We start from the raw sequence: 17,089 nt of genomic DNA, 5'->3' as shown, positions 1-17,089 counted from the left end.
ATAATTCCATGAAATATACAATTTTTAAAAATAGCCAGAATTAACAAAGTAAAAGAAATTAGTGCTGGTTTCTTAAGCACAAGTGAAATATTTTGTGTAGGAAATTCAAGATATAACTTTTCTAATATTAATTAACAAAATATTGCATATATTTATAATATATATGCAAACATATTTGAAAATTTATCCACACAGGAAAAATACCATGAGATCTACTATAACCTATGCAAAAAATTTAAAATACTTTGAGAGAGAGAAATCTAAAATGAAGAGACCAACTCTTAACTGAATAGAATAACATTGGTAAAGATTTTATTTACACATTACAAGTTAATTTACACATTTAACAAAATTTCATCAAAATACCAACAGAAATTTTCTGGGAAGTGAACAAAATAAATCTAAAGTTTATTGGGCAAAATAAAATAGGAGAAAAAGTTAAGGAATATTCTCTACAAAAAGGCACTAAAATGAAGGACTATTTCAAGGTACAAAACAGCAATAATGAAGCTACTGATGTTTCAAAACCAGAAACACAGATCAATTGCATTTAGTATTATTTCCTTGTTAGGAAAACACCCTACTTGTTTCTTTATCTGCTCATTTAGCTCACAAATGGGCAATCTTGACAATGAAACAAACAGCTGCAGGTATTAAATAAACAATGATGGAGTGTACATGGTGCCATGGAAGCAGGTAGCTGGAATGCTATTAGAAACCAGTGAAAAATGTACCGATTATTTGTTATTAGGATAACTAATTAGTAAATTTTTGTGTGAGGGTACGGAGAGGGATCTTCAGAGTTCCACCTTTAATTACCTCCAGTGGACCAGCATTAAATATATTTGTTCATCTAACATCTATTAAATATTATTCTCTTCTAAATAAGTAACACACTCTCCTTGCCCTTGAATATCTCAGAGTCTAGTGCAGGGGGTGCGGGGGGGAACAGAGATCTAAAAAGGCCAATTACAGCGTAGTATGAAGAGCTGTGAAAAACGTAAGAAAAAAATAACAGGAAATTGAGTAACAACCTACCCATGATCTAAAACAGAATGACAAAAGAAATTGCAAAGAGGAGATAGGATTAATGAATTGAACCATATGCAGTTCTGTAGTTCTTGCTTCTGCTGCCCACCTCCAAACCCACGAGAACTTTCTTAGAAAAAGAATAATGTAATAGCAGGAAATTGAAGAAATAGTTTTAAAATGTTGTGCTTTTAGAAGTTCAAATTAATAAGAAAATCATCAAGAAATCACTAAATAAATGAACAAAAGAGAAAATAAGCACTCTATTCACACAAGCAAAAAATACACTCTTCTCATTCTAAAACACTGGAAGAGGTAACAAAGAATACCCACTTTTCAAGGGGAACAAAAGAATGCCTGCTACATTAAATATTTACCTTGACTGCAAAATACAATCTGCTTTCAGAAATGTTAAAAAGTCCAACTTAGATCCTCCTAAATAAAGTATTGTTAAATCTATCAAATAAAGGTAGTTAAACATGCTCATAGCTTTGCAAAGAAAATAGAATTAAATCAATGAGATTTTTTCTTTAACCTACAGGATGGATTAAATATATAGTGACCATTTTGAGGACCCTGTAAAAAGGCTGTGTTTTATAGTCTATATTTAACCCTATTAAGTAGATATCTCCATTTTACAGAAATAATGTTCAAAGAAATTAAGTAACTTACCTATGGCAATTCTACTAACAAATGTTGACACTGAGTTTCAACTTCAATTAAAATACTTTCCATTTTATGAAGCTGCCTACGTTTATTATGAAAAGGGGTTGAGACAAACACATATCTGCACACTGGTGCAGTAGACATTGGTGTATACTTTCAGGAAGTAGAAGGTTATAAAAATGTTCATAACCTTTGGCCCAGTAATCCACTTTCAAAATCTATCCAAGCAATAATATTTAAATAGAAAAAAGTTGTTGGCAACAGTGATAAGCATTGTAGATTTGAATTTTAAGATGGAAAAAAATTGCAACACTACCTAACCAGGTGAAATGGAAGGCTAATTAGCTCATGGTTATTTCAACTTTATGAAATATCATGCTGCCTTTAAAAAAAAGTTATAAGGATTTTGTTTCGGTATGGCAAAAGATAATGTTAAATATATAAAAATGTTGTAAAACGTAAATCAAGACTTCCAGAAAAACTGAAAAATGAAGATGATTTATTTGGATGATGGTATTATAGGTATATTTTTCGTATTATCATTCTTGTGTTTATAATATTTGTATAATAAACTTTTTCAAAAAAGACTAGTATCTGCTCTTTTTCTATAAAATAGAATTAATATCACATACTTTGATCCCACAAATAGTCTACAAGAAGGAAAATTTATAGATTCAAAATTATTTACTGTAGTGCATTATTTTTAAAGAAAAAAATCTGGAATTTGCCTTTTCCCCAACAATAGAGGCAATAATAGGTAAATAAATCATGGCACATCAGGCAAAGGAATATTATACATATTAAAATAACACTGGAAACCATAGAACAATGTAACATGTTTCAAATGAGTTAAAAAGACCTAGTGTTACATGAAAGCTAATTGCTGCTATATCAAAAGCAACAAGGGACCACTGATAATTTAAAGTTATAGTGTTCAGGTAATATTAATTTGGCTATTCATATCTGTTTTCCTAAACTTTCTTAAGTCACTTGATAACCATTAATTTTACAAAATGGATAAAGAAAAATCATTTTTAAGCTTAGCCAAAAAAAACTAAATTTCAATTTTCAGTCCATTTATTCAAGTCTACCAGTGGGTCAAATTTGAAAAGACCTCTGAACACAGAGGATAGCCAGGGATTTAAGGTGGCCTCTTCTTCCATTCCACAGAAGAACAAGATCTTTGAAAATGTTCTTCAGGTCTCTGTGATGGTTACAAAGCTCTACCACAGATTTGACATCAAAGAACAGGCCACACATCTAAGCTCTATTTGGACACCAAGGTTATAAAGATGTGGCTCCCCTACTGGATTTCAAGCAAGGACCAGGTGAGCAAGGGCCCAACCCTTCCCCCTTTTAAGGCACATAAAAGGAAACCAAAGAAAACTTTTGCTACAACTTGAGTTGGATAGTTAATTTATGACAGTAGTAATTGATGCTGTGCATTCTTGAAGATTATTTCTGATCATCACTACCATCATTCACTCTCACCCCTCAAACTCCCATAATTCCTTCCTGCCTCAACTCAACATTCCAGATTTGTTTGTAAAGTTAGACCTTATATTCTCTAATTTCAAATAGTTTCATACAGATTTGGTATATCAACAAACCATCCCTCCCATGATTTCTAGGCATCATAACCCACTTCCCTTAGCTCACATGATACTGCAATTCATGATTTCTCCTCCACCATCTGACTAATCCTTCTGCTTTCTATAGAAGACTGTATAAAATGTAATCCACCAAGGTCTCCAGAACCCAATAATTAACCCCTTCTCCAGTACTTTGGCTAATTTCCACAAAGTTCTTTCTCTATTTTTTAAAAGCTAAATCTCTGAGATACACTATAATCTGGTCCAACTAATTTATCTTCCTCATCTTTCCCTCTCTGGCCAAATGAGTATTCTCCAGCCAAATTGTGTTTCTTAATAGGAAAGGCACTTAACATAGAGTGACAGATGCAGACATTGAGGAAGGACATTGGTTTTGGTGTCACCTAGATGTGTGTATAAGTTAGACCACTGTCTAGAACCAGGTTCCCATAAAGAATGCCAACAAATTCTGATCTGAACAAACTGAGTTCCTGATACCTTCAACCATCCCCACTCAGCTTTTCCCTGTCTTCCTTAGGATTCTCTTCCTTGAAGAAAAAAAAATTTTTTTGAGCCTCTCTTTTCCACTAGATCTTGCCAGATTTTGCCAAATCTTCCCTGTTAGATGCAAGAGTGTTCTCTCAACTCTGCCCACCTCAAGAAAATTCACCACTCATATTTGTGAAAGCAGTCTATACTCTTTTCTTTAGTTTGCACACTTACAAATATCCTTCAATCTAAATTTTGCCCCTTTCTTTAATATGATGCTGCTCTCTAAAAAAGCTGCCATTGACTTCTCAGTGGTCAAATCAACATTTTCCAGCAGTTATTTCTCCATTTTGACACCACTCAGTCATAAATCCATACTATAGAAGACTGTGGTGGTTGACCTACTCAGGATCCACTGACCCATCCCATTTCCTTCCAGACCGTCATCTGACTCACATACCTGGATAGCCGCATGACATCCATATGACTCAGGGAAACACGAACTGTTACCAATGAATATTAGATAAATTAAACTCAGAACTCCTTAGTTTCCCACCCCACCCCACCCCCCATTTTGATGAAAATTCGGTGATTTCATAGCATCTCAGATCTCTGACATAGGCCTTATATTTTACATTACTAATGTCATTCCTCTGACAGCTCTATCATGATTCTGATAGTTACAAAATTATTTTTGCAGAGAAAAAGGGGCCCACTCTCTCTTTCTGATATGATGATAAGTTTATAACAGCAGTCTCTCTTCATACTTTCTCCTTGCCTCCTAACTCTTTCTTTAGCTCAGTATATCTCGTTCCAGCACTTGGACATCAATCTTTCTTTGTCTTTATAGTAACTGCAGTTAGAACAAGGGTGGTGACCTCCTTTTACGCTTTTCTTTCTGTGAATGCCAAGCAGGATCTTCACAAGGATTGCCAAACAATCCTTTAAAAGTATCCCACTTAACTGTCACAGTAACCCTATAAAATAAGACACACATATCATCTTGCTGATAGGGAAACTGAGTCCCAGAAAACTGGTGACTATCCAAATTTACAGGTGTAAAAGCAACAGAGGCAGATCTAGAATCTGTTCAGGGCATCTATATTTCTTGAGCACCAGCCATGCAGCAGGGGTTCCAACCCTACTTTCAAAATCTGTCATACAGCATAGATAAAAGAAAGTCCACTTCATTTCCTGTCTGGCTACTAATTAGGTAACTACGTTATACCTTAAGCCTCAGCTCCTTCCTCTATAAAATAACGGTGTCAGATGAATAATCTCCACTATCCCTCACATCTGGTGATTTCACACAGTGTTCTGTAAACTATCATCCAAATGACCAGTTCTGAATCATGGACAAGACTAGTTCATTGGCCAAACATTTAATGAACATATGAGTGCTGGATATGTTTTTAGGTGTTTGGAATTATAAGAAATAACAAGGCAGCCATGTTTTCACTGTTATGGAGCTTCCAATCTAGTGGGAAGGGACAATGCAAAAATATTTTAAGGATCAAGATAATTTCCAGACACTAAAAAGTATAGTCATTCAATTAACTACTTCCTTGAGGACATGACATCTGAGCAAACATTCAATGAGAAGGCAGGCACATAAAGAGAAAAATGTGCCAGCAGAGGAAACAGAGTTCTTAGAAAAGTGTAGCATGTCATTAGTTTCATTACTTAGGGAGGCTCAACACTAAACTGCTTTGTTCTTCTTCATTTTCTTCTGTGAATTAGACATATGGGATGTAATTATTGCCTTTAACCTACTGGGAGGTTGTGAATATTAATCTGTCCTCCAGGAGTACACTTTTTTAGGTGCTCAGATGGCTTTTTTAATCAACCATCAAGGACTATAATGAAAGAACCAAAGGATACAGGGAGTATCTTTGAGGCTAACAAGACAGGACAGTATAGAGATCCTGTAAGGTTAATAGGAAAGGGACAGAAGTCGGAGGTCACTAGCAGTAGCAGACATTTCATACTACTCCATGCCCGAAAGGGGCCAAAGTTTCAGAAGCCAAGATATGGCATAGCATGAATTTCCAAATGAGTCCACACCACAGGGAGAAGAATCCCCACCTAGAAGAGATTCATATGCTTTGACATCCAGTCAAGGTGATATAACATAATCTTAAGGCCCACAGTTTGATTTAAACATATATCAAAATTAAACATAAATTAAAAATATAAAAAGTTTTAAGATGGCCTCTAAAACAAGGCAAACAGTGTAAAGCAGAAACTAGTGGAAATGCAAACCATGTAAGGTTAACACTTTGGAGTTGCTGAAATAGGACCAGCAGACAAGGGTTATCTAAGGGCAATATGCTCACTGCTTCAAACTAAGGAAAGAAGGATAAAGGAGAGGAGAAGAGCCTGCAGTTGATTGCTGTCTGCATAATAGGTAATGAGAAGCTTCCTGCCTACAGCATAAAAAAGATTAGATACAACCTCATTACCAGTACCTAGAAGTATTCAGAATTTCCCTGATGTTACCCTGGGAGAGAAACCTTAGCAGGTAATATAAAAACTAGTTCTGGACTAAAAACTTTTAGAGGTCTTAGGAAAACTCAAATTAAAAAAAAAATCATTAAAAAAAAATCATTTCAGTCAGGGAAAATTACCAAAACAAAAATCTCAATCGGAGGGGGGTGGGAGTGGGGTGAATCTAAAACATATGAAGGAAGTGAATTTTAAAATAGGCAGGCAATAATTCAACAACTTACAAAATTCAATGCTGATGAATTAATATTATAGAATAGTCTGAAAGAGACTTTAAAATAAGTAATGATAAGATCTTTAAAATAAAAATATCCTTAAAATGGAAAAACATGAAGCAAAAAGAAAAGTTATCTATCTATATGAAATTATTAGGTAGAACTTTGGAAATAAAAAATAATCATGAAGTAAATAGTTAATGGAAAAGATAAACTCTGGAATGAACACAGACAAAAACAGTCAGTAAATTCGACAATAGTATAAGTGAATTCAGGTAGAATGCAGTAGGAAAACAGAGTAACAATTCTTAAAGTGCTAGGGAGAGATGGACATTAGAGGCAGAGGTATTCCAATGTTTGAATGGAGCATCAGAAGAATAGAAGAGGATTCTGGAGAAGGAATATTCAAAAAGATATACACTCTAGATGTTCTAGAATAAAAGATAAGAATTCTCCACTTTAACATGCAGAGTCCTGAGGAAAATAAAAATAAATTCATATGTAGACATATTTAAATAAAACTGCAGGAATTAGGTCTAAAGATAAAACTATCTGGTAAGTGAAAAAGGTGTTATAATGCATAAGAAAATAATGATAAACATCATCAGCTTGTATCACTTGTACCACAGTGCTTGTTGAACATAATTGTCAAGATAAAATTGTTTACAAAGTTAAACTGCCATTAGAGATAGGGCAGGAAAAACTTTAACACAAAATTTTATACACACAAAGACTAAGAAGATGGGAAACCCTCTAGAAGACCTTTCTGGGAAAACTATCAAATGATGAACTCATAGAAAAAGAAAAGTTACCCTAGGAGGAAGGCAGGAAAAAAAGGTAGGAAAAAAAGGAAGAATGGAGCACCCAGTTACTAAATGACTACAGTTTTCAAATAAACATTTTTCTAAACAAGATATAAAAATAACCAGCAAGTACTTGAAAGATGTTCACTATCATTAGTCATTAGGGAAATATAAATCAAAATCACGACAAGATACCATTCTGTACCCAATAGAATGGCTATGATAGACAATAGTGAGTGTTAGTAAGGATGTGGAGAAATTAGAACCCTCATAGCATTGCTGTTGGGATTGCACTTTGGAAAGTCCTTTGGAAGTTTCTCAAAATATTAAACACAGTATCATATGACCTACCCATTGTACCGGGAAATGAATGCCCAAGAGAAACAAAAACACCACATAAAAATTGTTATGCAAGTGTTCACAGCAACATTATTCTAATAGACAAAAAGGAGAACCAAACCAATTGTCCATCAACTGGTCAACAGGCAAAATTGATGTGGTATATACTGTAATGGAATATTTGGCAATAATAAGGAATGCTTTAGTGTGTATGCTACAATATGGATGGACCTCAAAAAAATTATGTGAAATGAAAAAAGCTAGACACAGCAGATCACATATCATATGATTCCATTTTTATAAAAGGTCCAGAACAGGCAAATCTATAGAAACAGAAAGTAGATTAGTGATTAACAGGGCCTGGAAAAGAAGAGAATGGAGATTGACTGCTAATGTGTAGGGAGTTTCTTTGTGGGGTAATGAAAATGTTCTGGAATTAGATGGTGGTGATGGTGGCACACTCTGTGATTATACGAAACTACTAAATTGTACACTTCAAAAAGTGAATTCTATGGTATATGAATTATCTCAATAAAGCTGTTATTTTAAAAGTTTGAGGGTGCCTGGATGCAGCTAAGACAGTGTTCATATGGAGATTTGTAATTTTATGTTAATATATTAGAAAAAGAAAAGCCTGAAATCTAAACACCTAAACATCTACCACAAGAAGCTAGAACAATAAATCAAACATGAGAAATAAAACCAGAAACCAATGAAATATAATACAAACATGTATACAAAAAATCATGAAAATTGTTCTTATGGAAATATTAATATGAACATATTAACTAATTTACAAAATTAGGAGAAAAAGAAAACACAAATTAAAAATATTTAAAGTCAAATGAGGTCACTACTACAGAATCTACACAGATGAAAACATCAACAAGAGGAAATTATGAGTGACTTTCTGCCAATAAATTGAATATCTGGATGAAATAGAAAATACTTCAAAAATGCAGTTTACCAAAGCTGACAAAAGGAAATAGAAATTCTTAATAAGTCACTGCTGCTTAAAGAAATTGAATCTATTATTGAAAACTTCCCACCAAGAAAACCTAAGGCCGAGAGGTGTTCACCACTGAATTCTTTTAAATGTCTAAGGAAGAAATAATTCCAATCTTCCATGGAAATTTTTAGAAAATAGTGAAGGTAGCATGCTTTTTTAATGATTCCAGCACAACTTTATTTCCAAAATATTTTCATCTCTCATGATGACAGATGCAAAAACTCTTAGCAAAGTATTTGTAATTCTATGGCACCAAAAGCACAAGCAACAAAAGAAAAATAGATGAATTCAACTTCATCAAAATAAAAAACAGTTACACAAAGGACACTATCAAGAAAGTGATATTGTGGCACCCGGGTGGCTCAGTTAAGTGTCTGATTCTTGATTTCAGCTCAGGTCATGATCTTGAGGTCCTGGGATCAAGGCCCACATCGGGCTTTGCACTCTTCGGGAAGTTAGCTTGAGGATGTCTCTCCCTCACTTTCTGCCCCTCCCCCTGCTCATGCTCTCTATTTTAGAGATTTGTTTATTTTAAATAAATCTTTAAAAAAAGTGATAACAACCGCCAAAATCAGAAAAAAAAATCTTAATTGTGTATCTAATAAAAGCCTAGTATCTAGAATATATATTTTTAAAACACAGCTCAAAAACAACAAACCACTGAATTTCAAAAAGAGTAAACACTTGAATAGACATTTCTCCAAAGAAGATAATCAAATAGCCAAGAAGCACATGAAAAGATGCTCAACATCACAGTCATTAGGGATATGCAAATAAAAATCACAAAGAGATTCATAGCCACTAGAATGGGTATGCCCACCCAAAAAGATAGAAAATAACAGGTGTTGAGACATGGAGAAATTTGTAACCTTTTACACTGCTCATGGGAATGTAAATGGTCCAGCCACTGTGAAAAACAATTTGGTGTTTCCCTCAATACTTTAAATATATAATTACCATATGACCATGTAATTATACTCCTAGGTACACACCAAACAATTAAACAGGTGCTCAAATAGAACTTGTACACAAAAAAGTCATAGCAAAAGTATTCACAATAGCCAAAAGATGGAAATAACCCAAGTATCTATCAATTGATGTGCAGAGAAGCAGAACTTGATATATGCATGCGATGGAATATTATGCAGTCAAAAACTGCTTACGTGTGCTGCAATGTGAATGAATCTTGCTCAGTGAAAGAAGCCAGATACAAAGGACCACATTTTGTATGATTCCATTTATATGAAATGTTCATAGAGACAAATCCATAGAGATGGAAAGTAGACTAATCATTGCCAGGGTCCAGAGAGAAGGGAGAATGGGAAGTGTTTACTTAATGGACATAGAACTTCCTTTTATGGTGATAAAAATGTTCTGGAACTAGACAGTGGAGATGGTTGCACAATACTGTGAGCGTATTAAGTGCTGTTGAATTTTAAATTTTGAAATTGTTAAAATGGTGAATTCTACACTATATAAATTGTACCACAGTAAACAAAATGCAAATTGATTCTAGTATACATAAAAAAGCAAATTTATCAGGGTCAAATAGAGTTTATTCTAGGCATGCAAAAATGTTTTCACATTTAAAAAGATATAATTGTAACTCATCACACTAACTGAAAAAGAAAGAAAACACATTTGATCATCTGATAGATTCAGAAAAGTAATTTATAGATAATTTTAAAATTCCACAGCCCGCACCTGGGTGGCTCAGTGGTTGAGCGTCTGTCTTTGTCTCAGGTCATGATTCCAGGGTCCTGGGATTGAGTCCTGCATTGGGCTCCCCACAAGGGACCCTGCTTCTCCATCTGCCTATGTCTCTGCCTCTCTGTGTCTCTCATGAATAAATAAATAAAACCTTTAAAAATAAAAATAAATAAAACTCCATAACCCTTTGTGATAAAGTTAATAAGAGGGTACAGCAAACTTCCTGGACACAGGATGATTGTGAATAGTGCCTTATTCATTAGTAAAAGACAATTAGAGAAGATAATAGGATGAGCTATCCCATTTAACCTGGTAACAAAATTTATGAAGTACTTAAATATGAACCTAACCAAAAATACATAAGTTCTATCTAAAGAAAATCACCAAATGTTATTGTAGAACATAAGAATCTTGAATAAATGGAGAGATATTCTATGCCTATACATGGGCCAATTCAATATCACAAAAATGTCTATTTCCCCCCAAAGTAATCTATTATTCCCTAATACAATTTTGATAAAAATCCGGGAGTTCTCATGGAACTCGACAAGCTGGTACTAAAATATATAGAAGATTAATGAGCCAAGAATATCTGAAACAATTTTGAAGAATAATAAGGCAGGAGAAGTCTACCTACCAGATATCAAGTTACTATAAAGCTACAGTGATTAAAATAGTGCTTTACGGAAGCAGAGACAGAAAAATAGACCAGTGGCACAGAAATTTGTTTTGCACATAAGTAAATGCATATGTATATGGAAAATTGACGTGTGACAGAAGTGGCATTTCAAAGTGGTGGGAAAAGATGGTGTCTAGTATTCAACAAATGATATTGGGAACATTGTTTCCTATACTAACGTGTTAAATTAAATTTATGCCTCAGAAAACTTATGAAATATACTTTCAATAGATGAAAATCTAAATGGAACAGCAAACCTTAAAATACTTAGCAGAAATTATAGGAATATGCTTTCCTTTAAGCAGAATAAAAAGGATTTCTTAAGGTTAACAATAAGAGAAAACTTAAAAATTTCATTACTTTAACAGTTAAAACTTCTATACAACAAATAATTGCATAACGTAAAATGACAAGCCACAGATTGAAGCAAAAAAGACAATAAAAAGTATGCATAAATAATACTATTTATCATATCCAAAAAAAGTAAAAAAAGAAAAAGATGGATAGGAAGAATTCTTACCAATTTTAGGATTGTGGTTACTTCTGGGAAGGGGTATCAGACTGTGAGCTCAGACTGTATTTGCATGATTCGGCTTCTTAAACAAACAAACCAAAAAGCTAAAGCAAATATAAGAAAATGCCAAGGTTTGGTAAATCTGAAGGGGTATTTGTTACATAAGCTCCTGAACTTTAAAGAAAAGTTCACAATGTTTCATAAAAGTTTTTTTTTTTTTTAATGAATATTTTCCTGTGTCAAGAATGTCTTGATTCTCAAGTTGTCCCATTCCTGTCAGCCTTAGAGGAACTTGGCCCTGGAGTTGGAACTAAATTGATGTCACATTTAAAAATATATTCTTTATAGGGCTGCATTATAGGCTTTGTGTCTATTGCACATTCATATCATAGAAGCAGGGAGGTTGGGGAATAGTAACTCAAAGAGCAAATGCACCAGATTTAGTCCTTAAAATGTTGAGAAAATGTTAGAAACCACATCAAGGTCCAGTATCAAAGAAATAATTAAGTTATCATGGTACAACCACAATACAATACAAAATAATTAAAAATTATGTTTTCTAAGAATGTGAATGACATGATACAGTAGCAAATCTTACAATTTTATATATAAAATTTACTGGAAAACAGAGATGAAAAATTAAAACAGAAGCATATTTTGAACCATATAAACACACCAATAGGAAAAAAAAAGGCCTAGAGTGATCCCTCAAGCTTAGTGTTTTTCCCTTCTAATTCACCATTTTATACTTTCCCAAACTTTTTCAAATGTGCATTTACTCCTTTTATATTTAGAAATAAATCCATTAAAGACATATTAAAATGAAGAATAGCAATATACCCTTTCTCTAACATAAAAAGAAGTTATAGTTTACCAAAGATGCTTTTCTCTAGGTCTTAGACATGAACTGGGTATTTTCTCTTCTGTTCTGACACATGCTGCGTCTGCCTAAAGTTTTAATCTTGATAAAAAATATGATATGTTGCTTATTTACCTAGACATTAGGATGCACAGCCTCTGGTATCACTCTCTATTCCATTAAAGAGAATCATTTTCTTGTCTGATCTTCATAGAATCTCTCCCCAAACTTCCCAGCTAGACTCTGACATCCTGGCAGGTGGATACTTCAGTATTAAGAAATTTAGCACTTATAAATGTTTGAATGTTATTCTTTAAAAAAAAAAATAGAGAGTGAAGAATCTAATTAGGTAAGAGTTGTGTTCCCTCTCTTCAGCTGTCCTCCTAGGAACATAGGAAAAGAAAGGAAGCAAGTAAATGGAAGAAGGGGGTGGAGGGAGGCAGACTAGATTCACTATCACAATTAAAATGCTCTCCAGAGTCCCTGGTTACATTTGCATAGAGACTACATCAAACCTATCACTTGAAATTGATAAGAAACTGAAGGCATCAGAGAGATTAAGAAAGTCAGTTTGAACTGATTGAAGTCAGTTCAGATTAGGGTGGTTATGACTAGGAAACTTATTTAATATTTTGGGTCTCAGTTTCCTCACGTGTAATATGGAACTATAATAATCAAAGTGAACATCAATTGTTTCTCTTTTGTCCAACAATGGTGTCTAGTTCTCTGGAGTTGGGAAAGAGCTGCCAGCCATAGGCTCCTACATGGAAAGGAAGCCATGCTACTATTAGTGCCTATACCCCTGGCCAACATGATAGATCCAGACATGAGTAGACACACAAGCCAAGACTGGCCAACCAGAGCCTTTCCATGTGATTGTTCAATTTCAAACTGCAGAAGAAGAAGAAAAAAAAAAAAGAGGTCTTGCCTTTGGGTCATATGTCCAGGAATAAGGCGCCATCTTCCTAGCCCTGAGATAGGAAAAAATAAAGACAAACACATATTGAAGGGGGATGATTATGAGAAACCATGAGGGTAAGAGAGGCAGGGGTCAACAAGGGTCTCAGGCAAGAGGTAAGACAGGGGACAACAGGGAGTAAGATAGCAGAAAGCATTGCCACACCTAAAGAGTAAGATGAGAGAAGCTGAGCAAGAGCAAGCTGTGGCAAGATGAGAGAGCTAATAAGAGGAGATTCAGCTAAGGAAACAGCTAATGGAAACAGGTGGTCAGATAGAGGAAGGGTTGTAAGCAGTGGAGAGAAGGGGAAGGAAGAGGGGAGAACAGGTACAGAGGCAGATAACCTGAGAGATGGACATGAAGGGAGAGGGTGGGGAAGGTGAGCAAGTGGAGTGAGCTCAAACATCTGTGTACTGGTTGTATACACAATAAAGTCTGGAACTCTTTGCTGGCAATCCAGGTACATAATGCTTTGATCTGTATCCAACTTTCCAGTCTCATTTCTCACTATTTACACCAGCTTCATGTGTCTACTTGAGTTTTGGGGACACTCTTGGATCTTTTCCATGTCTTTGCCCGTGGCTCATGCTATTTCTTCAGTGTAGATGTTCCCCTCACATCCATTCCCCTTTTGACATACTAACCTTGTTTTGTCACAAAATTCAAACATACCACCTTCCAAGAAGCTTTCTGAGATATCCTAGTTAATTCTTTCTCTCAAAACTATCCTGAAAATATTACTTTAGTATGACACTTATTTTCTTTATATGCCTCCATTAGTTTGTGAGGATTTAGAGGACAGGAAATGAATCTTACTCATCTTTTGAGCCCCCTCCACTGAAGTTCTAAGTGATTACACATACAAATCATCCAATAAGTGTTGGTTGTATTCACCTGAACTTAAATTTATATAGTTCAGTAGCTGCTGACACTGTCGTATAGTGGCTTCCCCAAAATATCACCCAAACAACCTCAGACAAAACTGAATTTCTTCTGTGAGAAGAAAGAACACTTCCTTGAAAGAGTCTTCATATCCTCACAAATTGGGAAGGGCAAAGTAGGAACATTTATGTTATTTGAAGTCTACTTTTAAGCACATCTTTGTGCTTAATGTGGTGGGCTTGGTTAGGATTGGGTAATCATGATACAGTAGTTTGAGACTGGTAGACACAGTATAGAGAGAATTTTGAAGGGATATTCAAAGGATCCTAGAGTAGAAACATGTTTAATATGATTTTCTGTTGGAGAGTTATGGGTCTTCAGAATGCAATATAAAATTATTCGTGGGGTTGCCTGGGTGGCTCAGCTGGTTAAGTGCCTGCCTTTGGCTCAGGTCATGATCCCAGGGTCTGGGATCGAGCCCCACATCAGGCTCCCTGCTCAGCAGAGAGACTGTTTCTCCCTCTTCCTCTGCCTGCTGCTCCCCCTGCTTGTACTCCCTCTCTCTTTGTCAAATAAATAAATAAAAATATTTTTAAATAAAATGATTTGCTATATGTATCTTCTTGGGCAAGCATTTTCTGAAAAAAGTTGTATTGATGAAGACAGTATAACAGTAGAGTCATGTTAATGTGGATAGTAAACAGCGTGAAGGGTAGATGGCTCAACATCAATAAAAATCTGCCAGGCATCCAGTAACAGTACTGTAGGGATAAGCGTTAAATGAAGGCTAACAGAAATAAAACACCCAGAGTTTTTCTTTATTGTCTTATCATCATAAATGTCTTCCGATAATCAATTGCCTCTTTTAAATGAGACAAAACAACCAGAGCACTATCCTCTGATTCCAACATACAGACCCCACTAGGAAATTTAATTTCACCTTTTTAGAACTTTCAATATGCCCTCAAGTTTCTGAATGCTAGAGAACAAAATAGAATGATAGCACCTGGCTGGCTCAGTCAGAAGAGTATGTGCCTCTGACTTTGGGGTCATGAGTTCAGTCCCACATGGGGTGTAGAGGTAACTTAAATAAATAAAACCAAAATAGAACGATGAAGTATGGAGACTGAGGTTCTGTCATGGATGCTAAACAAGTTTATTTTGCATTTCAATATTGAGTTCCTAGAGGGCTTTTTTGAGAAGAGTCTGAGACCAGATCTGAGCTTACCAGAAATAGAGTACACTTGATTACTAATGTCTGTCATGAGCACAAGAAGGGCAGTGTCCAAGTTGAGAAGACTTTTGTTTGTTGTTTCATCCCATTCAGACTTTATTTGGTTTTGCTTTCATTTCTGCTTCCTATTCTACCTGGTAAAGTCACATCCATCCCAAGTAGCCACGATGACTTTATTGTCAGAATCTTCGGGTGAAAAAAAAAAAAAAGAATCTTCGGGTGAAAACTCTGGTGTGTTCCACAAAAATGCAACTATTATTTCAGAAAAGTAACATGGTAAAGTACCATTCAGCCAGAATGGATTCAACCGACTAGAGTCTTGGGGGCATTGAGGTAAATGCTAAGAATATTCTGATACTGATACAGGACTAAAAATAATACTGTCAGGCTTTCTGACCACTGATGGGCCCACAGATGGGAATGTGACCCAAACTGGCCAAGAAAATCTTCCCTTGGATTTTGTAATCTGATGCTAGTAAAAGAAATGGTCTCCTTATTTCTTGCAGTTGCTAAATGGGGTTGGTTTAAGCCTGACACCGTTGCAGCAATATTGCTTCTCTACAACTTGCCCTGTATCTGATGTCTGAAGGAACCCAATGTGAAGAAGAAAAAATTGAGGCTAGCTCAGAGAAAAATCACACAGAAAGTAACGGTGACAGAAACTGGATGATATTACATGAACCTTGAAGATTGCCCTACTCCCAGACCTTTCAGTTACGTGAATCAAAACATTGCTTTTGCTTACACCAATGTCTGAGTCATTTCAAACTTGAAAACTCCTGACTAGGATGCATTAGGCCCACATCTAAAGATTTCTCTCAAATTCCAGCTACATGCATAATTTTGTGGTTCTCAAGGGATCCTCATCTTCCTTGCAGCCCTGTACCAATATGCCATATATTTCATTTGGTTTTCACTTCAATTTGTAAATACAGATTTTATAATACTCAGCTATATCTTTTGTATTGCATGAAACCCAGATTAAAATTCACTGAAATTTGTAAGGGGCCAAATATGCCCCTTAGTGATGCCTGCATATGGGTGGATAGATTAAGAGAGAAATCACACTAAGATATCTGGAGAGATGAGAAAACAGAAAAATGTTCATATGATCCATAGCAATCTCTTTCACACTCTTAAAATGTTTTGGGGCTATATGATATGATAATAAGAAATTCAAGAATGTTCAAATCTTTCTGAAAAAAATAAATTTTGTGAAAGGATAGACAACCAGAAAAGAACGTATCTCTTAATAACAGTGTTACTTAAATGGACCTATAGAGGTCATGTCTAGCCAATGCAATCCGCCTCTAATAATGCAAATATTTCCTTTGTCTGTTTAGCATTTTGCAAACTGTTTCCCGCAGGACCTGGGCTTCTGGTGAAATGCAGCAGGGACTTCATCATGGTGAAGGGGAGGACAAAGGACAGACTTCATGTTATATCTTGCATCAACCAGAATTTCATTTTTTAAACTGCTTTTTATGTATTGGGCTCCCACAGAAAACTTACATGAAAAAAGGTTTTGACTGCTTGAAAACTTAGAAGCTAAGTGCTTTAGCATCAATTCAAGTATTGAATTCTTAAGTATTGAGAGTCTTAGGTA

Source organism: Canis lupus, chromosome 4 (genome assembly GCF_048164855.1).
Source record: "Canis lupus baileyi chromosome 4, mCanLup2.hap1, whole genome shotgun sequence".
NCBI classification, from domain to species: Eukaryota; Metazoa; Chordata; class Mammalia; order Carnivora; family Canidae; genus Canis; species Canis lupus.
Note: the sequence above shows the minus strand (reverse complement) of the source record.